A 9,846-nucleotide genomic window follows, 5' to 3' on the forward strand; every position below is an offset into this window, starting at 1 on the left:
CTGCTGATGGTGAGGTGGCTTTGGAGAGCGCTGTTATAGTTAGTGCTTCCACCACCCCAGATAGCTGCAACCCACTGCTCACACAGTCAGGTGGTTCCTCCAGGGCTGGTTTCTGTGCAGGATCTTGTGAGTTTTTATTCACTGTGTGTTTGGCACAGTAATATCGGGCTGTGTCTGCAGGCTGGAGCCCAGTGAGGCATAGGTGAACCTGGCTGCTGGAGGGGTCTCTGCTGATGGTGAGGCGGCTTTGGAGAGCACTGTTATAGTTGGAGCTATCTGGGGTGGTGGAAGCACTAACCCACTGCAGCCCTTTCCCTGCTGCCTCCCGAGCCCAGCTCACAGCATCGCTAGTGAGAGAGAATCCAGACACGGTGCAGGTCAGGCTGCACCGTCTCTCCGGGCTTCATTACCCCAGGGCCAGGCTCCTTCAGCGTGATCTGGGACAGGACACCTAATGGAGAAATGAACAGGCATTATGCCTAGTGGACCCACCCCCTATTTCTGCTTCCCCTGCCCTAAGTCCCATTGGCCACTAACCCAGGGGAGTTGCCAGCAGGATGAGCAAAGCCAGTGCTGGTGTCATGGCCCTTCTGACAAATGCCTGGTATCCCCAAGAGAAAGGAGGTGGCAGGTCTGAGGAGACACTGGAGCACCCAGAGCCAGGGCTGGTGCTTAATGAGGACACTTCCAGGTGTCAAGCAGGAAATTGGGTCACACGATTTGCATGAGCTTGTTTTATAAGGGCCCTTTCTGCTGACCTCACTGAACACAACGTCCATCTGTCTATTGACTACTGTGAAAGGCAAGGGGTTTGGGAACCTGGAGAAGCCAATAAAGACCTAGAGGCATTATGGAAAGTGTCTATGACCCAGGAGTTGTCAAGGTGAATCCTTCCAAGCTCTGGACCTTCCCTTCCCTCCCAGGGAACAACTCCTCCCTGGTGTCGTCTCACCGGTCTCAGTGAGGGATTGGTCCATGCTGTTTTATGTTACAGCCAATAGACTGAGCCCCAGAATCTGGGGTGCGGGGGATGAGCGGGGCTTGGTTTATTTGAAAGGTGACTTTTTTTCTGGAGCAGAGGGAGTGATCCCCCCAGAGCATACATTTGCAAACACAGCCGTGTTGGGAAGTGTGGGGCTGGCGGAGGAGAGGGAAGGGCTGAGAGTGCTCGTCTCACTGCAGCACCAGACCTGCCAAAGGGGGAAAGAGACCTGTGTGGGGAAAGAGGATCTCAGGGTGTGACGCTTAAATGTAGTGCATTGGCTTACTGTCTGGGAAACCAGTTGTCATGGTGACGAACATTTAACTTTGCCCTGGTAAAATAGAGGAATGAGGGAAAAGGGAAGATAAAATCCTGCCTTTCCTCACTTGAGCAGTTGGTCCTCTGTGCTTATCTCTACCCATGCAGGTTTCCTGCGTCTCTGTTGCGGGGTGGCTGCATGTGCTGGGCAGTGCTGCAGCCCTGTGCTGCCCTATGCCTGTAGCATCACAGTATGGGAATAACTGGGGAAATGAGGGTGTTCTTAGTCTACCAGAGAGTGTGAAATGAGCAGGGATTGTGTTGTACTCATAGAGGGAACTGGAGACGGTTTTTCTTGGCCATGATGGGTATCTGGAGAGAGGGAGACTGCATCATTTGCTCTGTGACTAAAACAGGTTTTGGTGTCCCTCTGTCCATATCCTGCATTTTTATTCTCTGTCTTGGCACTTGCCCAATTTCCAGATGTGCTAAGTGAGGGTGGGAATCCACTGGTGCAGCTTGATAAGACCCTATGAAGGCTGAGGAGATGGTGGGGGACAAGCTGTCTGTCACTAAATAATTGTTCTCATGAACTAGAGCAGACTCTGCCAGTGAGTTGGACACTTAGGGTCTAAACCCTCTACACACACATGCCACCCAGCCTTTCCACTGTTGAACAGCTGGACACTGCAGTGGCATTGATGGAAAAGGGCATTAGCATCAGAGATCCCCACATCCTTCCAACATCTCTCCTTTGTGGAGCGGAGGATGGGGAGACCTAAGTGCTGGCTTCTAGTAACTCTGTATCATTACAGATGTGAACATTTGGTGCCACCCTGTGGATCTGTGACCTTTTGAAGTAGAAAAACTTGACTGAACCAAAGAAATGCTCCTTTGGATGCTGTGCAATGCCAGCCTCAGCCTGAGATGAGGTGACAAGGGTAAAATGGAACCTAGATTCCCCGAGGCCTGTGCGCAGACGGAGATGTGTATTGTCAGCTCCCCGTGCAGGTGTCAGGCCTGCTCAGAGCCTCCCCCTGAAAGGGGGCTCCTGGTCAGGCTTTCTCTGGGGGGAAGTGCACAACATTTCTGAGCATCCCCAGCCCCTTGGGTGAGCTGCCCCAGTCCCTACCTGCCAGCAGCTTGCATCTCTGGGGTGAAGGGGAAGGGGGCAGCCCTCTGCCCTCCCATGGACACAGTCTTGGAGGGGCTGGGAGCTGGGGACTATGTGGTTGAATGGGCTGTCATGGGGGAAGTTGCTATGGGAGGAGTGACTAGAGGAGATGGGTCAGGTACAGGGAGAGGGTAGAAGTCTGTATTAGGGGTGTCTGTGGCATGACAGTGATGTGTGAGCAGAAGGGAAACCCAGAAGCTTTGCAGAAGGCTTTCATAGAGTCTCTGGGCTTTTCATTATGTCCTTCAGACTCCAGCAGGGAGCAAGATGCTAAGAATTTCCCTTTGAGACCTTGCCTTACTCCTGCCCTGCTGTCAGCTCAAGCGGGGTCAGTCCCATGGGCAGTGCTGTAAGCCCCAGTGATGCTCAGGCCTGAGGGGAGCTCAGTAGATGCCTTGGAAAACTGCCCTTGGTTGTGCACAAGCAGCTCAGCGATTGGTGCAGGTGCAGTGTGCATGGAGGTGCCTGGGCTCTGCAGGGTCCTCTCTCAGAGGTCCAGGGACTTGGCTTCCCGTATGTGCGTGTCTCTTATTCTTGTACTTTGTGCATGTCTCTTGCTTTCTCTGTCTCAGATGGGAGATTGCCAGGGCTGCCTGTTAAGAATCCGCTTCCCCTTTTTGTGCAGCCCCTGCCCTGCTCTGTGTCACTGTGCTTCTGGCACAGTAATACGTGGCGGTGTCTGCAGGTGTCAGGGAGCTGAGCCGCAGGTAGTACTTGGTGTTGGAGGAGTCCACGGAGATGGTGATTCTGTTCTGGAAAGCTGGGTTGTAGTATGTGCTACCAATCCACCCCCCCATCCACTCCAGCCCTTTGCCAGGAGCCTGCCGGATCCAGCTCCAGTAGTAACTGCTAGTGACAGTGCCACCAGTGACGGTGCAGGTCAGGCTGAGGGTCTCCGCAGGCTTCACCACTCCTGGGCCAGACTCCTGGAGCTGGATCTGGGACTGGATGCCTGAAAAAAACAGGGATCAGTCAGCATCCACCAAGACAAAACTCCCCAGTTTCTGCCACTTCCTGCAGCTCCCCCAGCACTCACCTGGGACCAGGGCCAGGAGGAGCAGGGGACAGAGCAGGGCTGTCATGGTGTTGCAGGAGGGGAGACCAGAGCCTGGGAGGGAAGCTCAGCTCCTGGGGGCAGTGGCTCTGAGCACCCCAGGGCAGCTACTTGAGCAAGGAGTTGGGTTGGGATTTGCATAGAGGGCGTGTGCTGGGGCTTGGCCTGGGACAGATGGTAAGAGGCGTGTGTGTGTGTGTGTGTGTGTGTGTGTGCGCGCATGTACTTGTGGTTTTCCTCCCTCCTCCTTCACCCTCCTGGTGCCAGGGCCCAGCTGCTGACTGGCTGCTGCAGAGCAAACCCTTCAGCCCTGTTAGTGGCAGCCCCTTGCTGAGCCCTGCTCTGGCCCCAGGGCTCCAGGCCATCCTGCTGCTGCCTCCAGGGGCTGGTGGAGGTGGCATGTGACCCCAGGGGCCTCTTGCCCTCAGTCCCAGCTTTTATTCTGGGTCATTATCCCTTCTCCCTCTCCTCCTTTGGGCCCCTGTGACCCCCCCCCCCCCGGGGGGTGGTTTGGGCAAAGGAGTGACCTCAATCCCCCATATGGAGTTCCCAAGACCTGATGGTGATAGGTTGGTCTTGCCTTAGGTCTCTGCTGCAGGGACTTTCCTCAGGAGGGTCATCACTGCGCTGAGTCTGTGCTGGGCAGGGCTGAGAGATGGGGGATCCTTGCTGGACAATCAAGATGTGCCTGTGAGGAACAGCTGGAATGGAGAAACATGCCCCATCCAGGTCTGGCTGGGGTAGGGAAGGGGCAGGGCAGAGGGCAGGGAGGGTTAACAAGGGCCTTAATCACTTCCCCAGGTGCACTTAACCCATGGGTGGGCAATTTATTCCCAGTGGAGGGTGGCTTACCCAGTTTTGGCAGGCTGTTGAGGGCAGTATAGGTCTCCCTGCCCCTTGACAGATGCCCTGCCCCCTGGTTAAGGTCCTGGGACCAGTGTCTTGGGGCCAGCACTGGTGGGCCCAGAGTAGGGCACAGGCTGGCAGCGGTCTGTGGAGCCACGCTGGGTTGCACCAGCAGGACGAGGGGGGAGCTGACCTGGCTCCACCGAGTCCTGATGGCTGGGACCCCACACTCCTGCTGCCCTGCTCTGGCCCCAGGACACCTGTGTGGGCCCCGTGCACCTGCTCACTCCCAGAGCTGTGCAGCCCCGTGGTACAGGTGGGAGGCAGCATGCAGCCCCCACCCCTGCTCACCAGCAGAGAACAAGCTGGTGCTGAGCGTGGGGGGGAAGCGGCCCTTCCCCCGCCTGGTAGTCGCTGCTTCCTGCTGCATCCTTGCTGGGCTGTCCTGAGCAGGCACAGGGAGCTGCTGGAGGGCTGCAAATGGCTGTAGCACAGGGCACTTTTCCCTGCGCTCAGCGCCAGCTTGTAACCCTTCCCCCTCCCCTCCCACCACAGCCAGACTGGGCCCTGGGCTGGCTCCGGGCTCACCTGTTGGTGGTGTGCATGGTGGCAGCAGCAGTTGTGGTCCCTGCACTTGCCGCACCAGGCAGTGTTTGCCACTGCTGCCTCTGGGCTGTCCAGCATGTGAGCAGCAGCAGCGACCAGTGGAGACTAAAGAAGACGGAGATTTCCAGGGCCCTACCCTGTCCTTTCCCCTGCTACAAAGCATGTCCTGTCATCACCACCTGCTGGACCAGGCTATGAAATGGCCCTGACAGGTTTTGCCTGGGCTCAGAGGGGCTTTTTCTCGCTGTGTAGCTTGCACAGTAATACCGGGCAGTGTCCCCGGGGCTCCGGCCGCTCATCTGCGGGAACAGCAGGTTTTGGGTGCTGTCTGTGGAGATGGTGAATCTCCCTTTCACTGCTGGTGCATAGTTGATGGTATTTGAGTTCCCAATGATTTCCCCAACCCACTGCAGCCCCTTCCCAGGGGGCTTGCCGGGCCCAGGCCATCCAGATGTCACTGAAGGTGAACCCCAAGTCTTTGCAGGAGAGGTGCAGAGAGTCCCCAGGCTTCCTCACTGCCCCTCCAGACTCCACCAGCTGGATCTCAGAGAGGACACCTGCAATGAAAGAAACCATGAAATCCCTGCTGGCAGCCTGTGAGACTGAGACCAAACTGGGGGCTTGTCTGTCTGGTGCCCTGAAGGGGACGGCCAACCTCTGAAGGCTACAAGAGCAAAAAGTAGTTGGGGGTCATGTTCCCAGCTCTGGAGGGAGCTCTTCTGAGGGTCAGACTTATGTTGCCGGGACACTGGGGCTGTCCCGAGTGGGGTTCTCATGGTGGGAGCTGCAGGAGCAGGTGGGAGCCCTCAGACATTTGGCAGACAAAGCTGGGGGCTATTTGCATGCCCTGCTCCATGGAAGCAGGGTGCACACTCCTTTCTGAAATGGGTTGTTCTCCCCTGGGTGCCATTGGTTTAGCCAGGGACTGACCTTCTCTGAGAGTCATGCAGATGCTCCCTGGAGACGTGGGCTCCAGCTCCCCTTCCCACCCCTGCCTCTTCACCCAAGTTTAAAGGGCTCCAGTCGGAGGGATCCCAACCCCCAAGAACCCCTGCCATTTGGAGGCAGTCCTGCTTTGGAAAGCTAAGTTGTCATGTGTGAGCACAGTGTGCTGTGCCTGGTGGAGGCTGGGAATCATCTTGCAAGTGGAGCTGAAGGGGCCAGTGATGGTGCATCAGGATGAAGCTGTGTGTGAGTATAAGGGTGTTGGGGGCAGGGGCTAGACAAAAGGTAGGGGTGTCAGTGGAGCCCTTCCCCCACCCTCCTCCAGGCTGTGATGGGCTCCAAGCTTCCCTGCTTTAATGGGCAATCACAGCTCTTACAATCAGGTCCCAGAGCTCAGCCAGAGCAGCTGCTGCTTGTGGTGGTGGAGATGCCTCCCCCTGTGACACCTGGAGCTTGAGGATCTGCACAGCTCTAAGTTGAGGGTGAGGGCAAGGCACCTGCACCTCCAGTGGGGGAAGTACATGGGGGAGAGCTTTGAGGGTGGTGGGGACCTGAGCGGCCCATGGTCACAGGGGTCAGGAGGCTGTGAGATGCTGTCTACCTGGCAGGGGGAGGCATGCCAAAGCCATCTGGGGTGCCACAGAAGCCCCTGGCTAGTCCGAGGAGTGTCACAGGCCTCTCCTCATCCCTCCAGGCCAAGGCACAGCAACACTTGTTCTGCCACATCCCACATGAGCTGGTGCCACTGGAACCGCTGCTCTCTGGCATGGGCAGAATGGGGGAGCTGGGGGTCCTCACCAGACGGGCGGAGGGGGAGGGGGCTGTTGGTCAAGAGTGATGGGGTCAGGGGACTTTGGGTCAGGAATGAGGGCCACGAGCTTGCCCTGAAGGGCTACATGTCAGGAGTGAGGGGCACTATCAGGGTTGGGGAGCTGTGGGTTGGGAGTGAGGGGCACTAGCATAGCCAGGGGAGTGGGGTGGACTACGGGTGAGGAGTCTCTGGGTTTGGGTCCTGCACATATGATGTCTGCCATGGATTTGGGAGTGTCTGCAGCCCAAAACTGAAGAGTGTGGGAAGTAGGATGCCAGTGGTAGCACCACGCAGAGCTGAACACCTGTGCTCTGTGTGGTACATGGAGTTTGGTACTGCTTTGGATACTTTGACCTGAGGCAAGACATAAAATAAGAGACTTGAAAAGAATAAGAGGGCAGCTGTGATGAGGTGAACTCTAGGAATTGGTGAAGTGGAGCCCTCTCTCCAGGCCAAATGTGCAGGTGAGCCTGGATGTCCAAAATTTCAGTAGCATGATGGATGCAATAGGTGACACATGGAAAAGGGATTTGGGTTTAGAGACCTCCACCTTGCAAATCTCAGCCATCTGTGGCTGAAAACTGTGAACTCCTCAGTGTTAATTGTTTCTCTGACACTTTTGGTCACTTTTAAATGCATCACTACAGCCTGGGGACTGACACTGCTCTGGAGAAAAGGATGTGGGCATTACAGTGGAGAATAAGCTGGATATGAGTGAACAGTGTGTCCTTGTTGCCAAGGAGATGAATGGCTCAATCATTAGCCATTCTAGTCTGCACTGGTGAGGCCACATCTGGAGTCCTGTGTCCAGTTTTGGGCCCCCCACTACAGAAAGGATGTGGACAAGTTGGAGAGTCCATAGTTTCTAGGGTCGGAAGGGACCTGAGTAGATTATCTAGTCTGACCCCCTGCCATGGCATGAAAGAGTACTGGGGTCAAACGACCCCAGCAAGGTGTTCATCTAACCTCACCTTAAAAACCCCCAGGGTAGGAGCCTGCACCACTTCTCTTGGAAGTTGGTTCCAGATGCTAGCTGCCCTGACCATGAAGTCACGCCTCCTGATGTCTAGTCTGAATCTACCCTCTGCCAGCTGGTAACTGTTATTCCTGGTCACTCCTGGCAGTGCTCGGGGAGGGAGGGGGAAGACTCCTCCAATGCCTGCTGATTTCCCCCCCCCCCCCCCCCCACAACTAGTTTATAACAGGCCACTAATCCCCCCTCAGCCTTCTCTTTTGGAGGCTGAACAGGTTCAGGTCCCATAGCCTCTCTTCATAGGGCTGGCCCTACTGTCCCCTGATCATACGAGTGGCCCTCCAATGGACCCTCTCCATGCTGTCGACAACCCTCTTGAAGTGTGGTGCCCAGAACTGGACGCAGTACTCCAGCTGTGGCCTGACCAGTGCTGCATAGAGGGGGAGGATCACCGCCTTGGACCTGCTCGAGATGCATCTGTGGATGCATGACAAGGTGCGGTTGGCCTTCCTGACTGCCTCCCCACACTGCTGGCATCAATGATGACTGCAAGATGCTTTTCTGCCTCTGTGCTGACAAGAGGGGAGTTCCCCAGCCTGTAGATATGGTGCCGGTTGTTCCTCCTGAGGTGCATCACTTAGCACTTGCCTGTGTTGAATCCCATCCTATTCTCATCCGCCCACCCTGGTAACCTGTCTAGGTCCATTTGTAGCCTGTTGCTTCCTTCCAGTGTGCCCACATCCCCCCACATCTTAGTGTCATCAGCAAATTTGAACAGGGTGCTTTTTACCCCCTTGTCCAAATCACTGATGAAGATGTTGAACAGTGCGGGCCCGAGGACCGAGCCCTGCGGAACCCCACTGCCCACGTCCTTCCAGGTTGAGAAGGACACATCCACTACCACCCTCTGGGTGCGGCCCTCCAGCCAGTTGGCAACCCATTTGACTGTGTGGGTGTCGACACCACAGTCCCCCAGTTTCTTAATGAGAACGGGGTGAGAGACAGTGTCAAAAGCCTTCCCAAAGTCCAGGAAGGCTATGTCCACTGCTACCCCTGCATCTAATGATTTGGTGATCTGATCGTAAAAGGCCACCAGGTTGGTCTGACAGGACCTGCCACTGATGAACCTGTGTTGGTTGCCCCTAAGCATGCAGTCTGCTGCTGGCCCCTCGTGGATGTGTGCCAGAATAATTTTCTCAAACAGCTTGCCTAGGATTGAGGTAAGACTGACTGACCTATAGTTTCCCGGGTCCTCCTTCTTCCCCTTTTTGAAGATGGGAACCACATTGGCCCTCTTCCAGTCCTCTGGCACCACACCAGAGCACCACAAGTGCTTGTAAAGCCTTGCCAGGGGAAATGCAATGACTTTGGCCAATTCCCTCAGCACTCTGGGGTGGAGATCATCCAGACCGGCTGACTTGAATACATCCTGTCCCTCCAGAAGCTCCCTAACTAGTTCCTCACTAACCCTTGGCCCAGGTGTGCCTCCCCCGGGGCCCGAGGGGGGCCCAGCAGGGAGGTGACTGTTTTGGTCCCTGCTGTGGAAGACAGAGGCAAAGAAATGGTTAAACATGTTAGCTTTTTCATCTGGTGTGATGACCAAATTTCCCAAAGCTTCCTGCAGGGGTCCCACATTACCTGGAACCTTCTTTTTACCCCCTATGTATTTAAAGAAGGACTTCTTATTGTCCTTGATCTGGGAAGCTAGTCCCAGTTCCATCTCTGCCTTGGCCTTCCTGACTGCCCCCCTACATCACCGAGCGACTGCAGTATAGTCATCCCTGGTGCTGACCTCTCCCTTCCATTGGGTGTACGCCTCCCTTTTAGCAAGGAGACTTTCCCGGATGCTTTTGGTGAGCCATGGAGGCTTTTGTGCCCTCCTGCTTCCTTTGATCCTCGTCGGGATTACCTTCCTTTGGGCTTGGAGGATCGTCTCCTTAAGGAGTGACCACTTGCCTGGGACACCTGGCTCCCCTCCCCTCTGGGACCTCAGTGCCTCCCCAACTACCTTCCTTAGCTCATTGAAGTTTGCCCTCCTGAAATCTAGGGCTGCTGCCTTACTGCATGCCTTTGCCACCTTGCGCTGGATGGTGAATTCCAGCAGGCGATGATCGCTGTCACCCAGGTGGTTGAGCACCCGCAGCCCCCTCACCAGGTCATCACCCGTGGCCAGCACTAGGTCCAACAAGGCATCCCC

General features: G+C 55.9%; 1 pseudogene across 1 annotated transcript; it reads right to left on the reverse strand.

Annotated features, from left to right (window-relative positions):
- Positions 1-347: 347 nt before the first annotated feature.
- Positions 348-3,537, reverse strand: LOC149862386 (immunoglobulin heavy variable 4-59 pseudogene; annotated as a pseudogene). The gene is made up of 3 exons (XR_016443189.1): positions 3,451-3,537; positions 3,067-3,366; positions 348-451 (listed from the first exon to the last, which is right to left on the reverse strand). The product of XR_016443189.1 is annotated as an immunoglobulin heavy variable 4-59 pseudogene (transcript).
- Between the last annotated feature and the right edge of the window lie 6,309 nt (positions 3,538-9,846).

Source organism: Crocodylus siamensis, chromosome 6 (genome assembly GCF_052110815.1).
Source record: "Crocodylus siamensis isolate JL-2025a chromosome 6, ASM5211081v1, whole genome shotgun sequence".
Lineage (NCBI taxonomy): Eukaryota > Metazoa > Chordata > Crocodylia > Crocodylidae > Crocodylus > Crocodylus siamensis.